This window comes from Capsicum annuum, chromosome 6, assembly GCF_002878395.1.
Source record: "Capsicum annuum cultivar UCD-10X-F1 chromosome 6, UCD10Xv1.1, whole genome shotgun sequence".
In the NCBI taxonomy this organism is placed as follows: Eukaryota; Viridiplantae; Streptophyta; class Magnoliopsida; order Solanales; family Solanaceae; genus Capsicum; species Capsicum annuum.
This window is the reverse complement of record NC_061116.1, coordinates 29,786,252-29,790,148: the sequence shown is the minus strand read 5'-3', so window position 1 is coordinate 29,790,148 and position 3,897 is coordinate 29,786,252.

The following is a 3,897-nucleotide window of genomic DNA, read 5'->3' as shown; positions in this document are numbered from 1 at the left end:
GGGATAGGGGATACTCATAAGTTGACCCTCAAACTTCGACCTCAATCACAAGCCACGTATTCAAGGTGCTCAGTTTAGATCACGATATTCAGTTTATATACCACTTTTCAGGCTCAGATATGTTCCCATGTTCCCATTCATGCATGCCTAGTAAGTGATCTCGAGTTCATCAGTATTTTTGGTTTAAGGTAATAGTCTTTCATAAATTCACTCAGTTCCATGTTCTATTTCCATTCTAAACTTGGTATCAATTACCATTGCATATTTAATCATATGTTCATGTGTTAGTTCAGTCATGTATTCACGTATCAGCTATGCATGCTCAGAACAAATCTCATCAAATCAGTGATGTCAGTCATGTACTCATATTTCAGTTGTTCATATTCAGTATGTACTTCAGCTTATCAGTTCCCCCATCTCAGTCAATCTCATTTGAGGATTAATGTTCCCAAGGGAGAGACATTGTAAGACTCCGCAAAATTCTAAGCCTAATTCAGTCCATTTATTCCTGTTAAGGGGGTCCCAGACTTAGAAAATTCTAGCTAAGTTTCAAGACTTAGTTTATTTTTTTCCTTCAAAAGTTGGCAATCTCATTTCACAACCTTAATGTCCTTTAATGGTCGATATTCTTTCTAATTCATGCTCAGAGAGGTCAATAGGTGTTTCCGAATGAGTTTCAGATTTTTTAGACCTTGTTTAGACCACGTTTGGTGTCCCAAAATAGTGGACAAACGCGATCTTGGCATGCCGCATTGCCTATTGCATTGATTAACATTGTTGCAAGTTGCTAGAGCCAAAAGTACTAAGGCTTGGTCCGATTATGGCACAACGCGTTGAGTATCGCATCGATGCCATTGACACGTTGCGTTGCCAATTGCGTTGATACCCAATTTTCAATCATTAAATGTCTGCATCTTCAAGGGAAAAAGGGTCAATTTTCCACCCCTATATAAACCCAATAATATTTGATTCATCTATTTTTCACCCAAAATATTGTGTTTTCTCAAGTTTCTCTCAAGAACAAGTTAGGGTTTTCAATTGGGGATTCAAATTCAATACTAAAATTCAAGAATATCTACGTCAATTTTAGTAAATTCAAGAACTAAGGTATGAATAGTATTCATTCATGGATTTCTTTCATCCATTAAGCCCAAGAATCAAGTTTTTGAATCATATGCTGTGAATGTTTTGTTGTGGGTTGATTATGTTCATTATTTATTTTTATGAAACTATGTAAGCATGCAAGTTGAAGACTATGAACTTTGTGGTTATGATGTGTTAATTTGATGATTATGCCTATGCCCTAAGAGGTGCATGTAAGGTGTTTGATAAAATGCTTAAGAGAATAGAAATTGTGTATTATGGCTTAATTGTGACCCAAGTGATAAATGCATGCTTTACCCTTATGATCAAGGATGACTTCCATGATATTGTGTGCATTATGAATGTTTGATTGAATGTTCATGAGATTAGGTTGATGAAAGTATTACATGTTTATATGTTTTCCTATCCATGTACAACATTATGATAACCATGTGCTCCATGAAATCCCCAAGTTATTGTGTTATGAATTGTTGATATTGGTAATGTGTTCAAGAAGGGTCATGTCCCATCAGTTTCATGCTATCGATTCCTAGGGGTACTTATACCCGACAATCTAGCTGTGTGCCTAGACCCAGTGTCAGTTGCCAAGATAATCTCGATCAAGACACGATCAATAAAATTCAGTCAGTTATATGACTCAGGAAAACTCAGTAAATTTAGTATCTACCAGTCCAGTCCTACTCGGTAACCTCAGTAAATCTCAGTAATATAAGTGATCTTTGGAATCTCAATCAGTTATCAGATCTTAGTAGTATTCTGTTAGTCAACAAAATTTAGTGAACTTAGTTCTAATCAGTTAAACAATACAATCAGTAATAGTTCAGTTCAGTTTAAATTAGTTAAGTGTCTCTTCAGTTGGGAGTATGATTCAGCACCGAGTGAACCCAACGATGAGAGGTCACCTATCAGTCAGTAGTGGGTGTTATCCTTAGAAGAAATCCTTGCATTTTAGAACTACGTAGCCAGCGTAGGTAGAGATGTAACCTACGATTTTAGGAATTATACACCTCATTTGAGTTTTCCTACTTAGAGGGGTTGACGGAAGAGCTCCCTATCCGATAGGGTTTACTCACAACTTTTCTTTACTCATGGCGTGGTACTGACACCCTTACAGCAGGGGTTACAGGTTGGATCCCACCAGTTCAGTTTTGGGCCATGTAGGTTAGATGATTACCCCCCACAGTCTCAGTTTTAGATTCAGTCTCAGTAATAGAACTCAGTTCAGTTCTACAGATATCAGGATAGTCAGATACAGTCGCTCAACTCAGTACGAAACTCAGCTAGTTCCCTCAGACTTAGGACTATTAGATATAGTCATCCAGTTCAGTCTAGAACTTAGATAGTCCTTCAGATTTAGGACTATTAGATACAGTTACCCAGTCCAGTAAAGAACTCAGATAGTTTTTCAGTATCAGTATACTCATTTATCAGTTATCAGTAATATAGTAACAGTAACCTCAAATATCAATGACCTGTAAACTCCATAATTCATATCATTAATGGACTCAGTCATTCAGCATCCCAGTATTAGTACTCAGATATCAGTAAATCCACATTATAAGAATTCATGAGTCAATGCTATTATGATCTCAGTTATAGTTACGTATTCATGCATTTATTCTCACGTCCATGTTATTCAGTCAGTTAGTATTGTTCATACATATGAACCATTGTATTCAGCCTACCTCACATGCATACCAGTACATTCAATCATACTAACGCATTTGTGCTATGGTGTTTTATACCATAGGTTCAGAAGTACGTGCTCCAGAGTATCACTAGCATTTCAGTCTCAGCAGTCAGAGTTAGCAGTGAGTCCTCATCCTTTGAGGACATGGTCATTTCTTTATTATTTCATTACTTAGTTTATTTTAGTAGTTGGAGTTAGTTCGGGACATGTCCCATCAACTCCTTATTTAGATAGTTCAGTTCAGACTACAACATGTTCAGACAGTTATTTCAGCTATTTTGGTATTGTGTATCAGTATTGAACCTTATGGACTTTCTGTTCATGTTTCCGTATTTACGATATTATTGTTATTATTATTCAGTGCTCAGTTACAGATATCAGTCATGGGTTAGCTTGTGGTCCTTCAGGATTATGAGCATCGTGTAGTTTTTCGAATAACCGATTTAGGGCATTACATACTAGAAGTTTAACTAGGATTTAAAAAGAAAAAACTCTTGGTCATGACCATTCTATAATTTTTCTTTTTGTTTCTTAGAGGTAATTTGGTATTTTCCTCATATTAAACTCCTCTCCTATGACTTAAATACTACAATAAACTCTTTTGCCCATAAAAAGGATCAGTTTCCAAAGCTTATTATTCTCTCCACTCTCAAGAAGAAAATAAATAGGGTTTATCTCAAAAGTTCAATCCCAATGCTCAGATTTGAGTTTCCTTCAAGATAATCACTAAATTCATGTATGTGGAGGTTTTGAACAAGGTTAATTCTTTCATCCTTGTTCCCAAAGTGCATATTTTTAAAATTTAATTTATTTATTTTGAATTGGGTTCATACCCAAATAGCCATACTTTTGAATTATAAAACTACCATGAGTATGAAAGCCTTAAGTACATCAAGCAAAGCATATATTCATGTTTTGACTCATAAGATTCACATTGTGATTTTAATTTCATTATTTTGACTGGGATTGTTGAAATATTTCAAGGTGATTAGTGAGCATAAGGTTTTCTTTATGAGTTTCTATGAGTTAAAGCATAAATTCTAATTTCGAAATACAAGTATTGAGTTTACAAAAAGATTATGCTCTTAAGCTCCATTGATAAG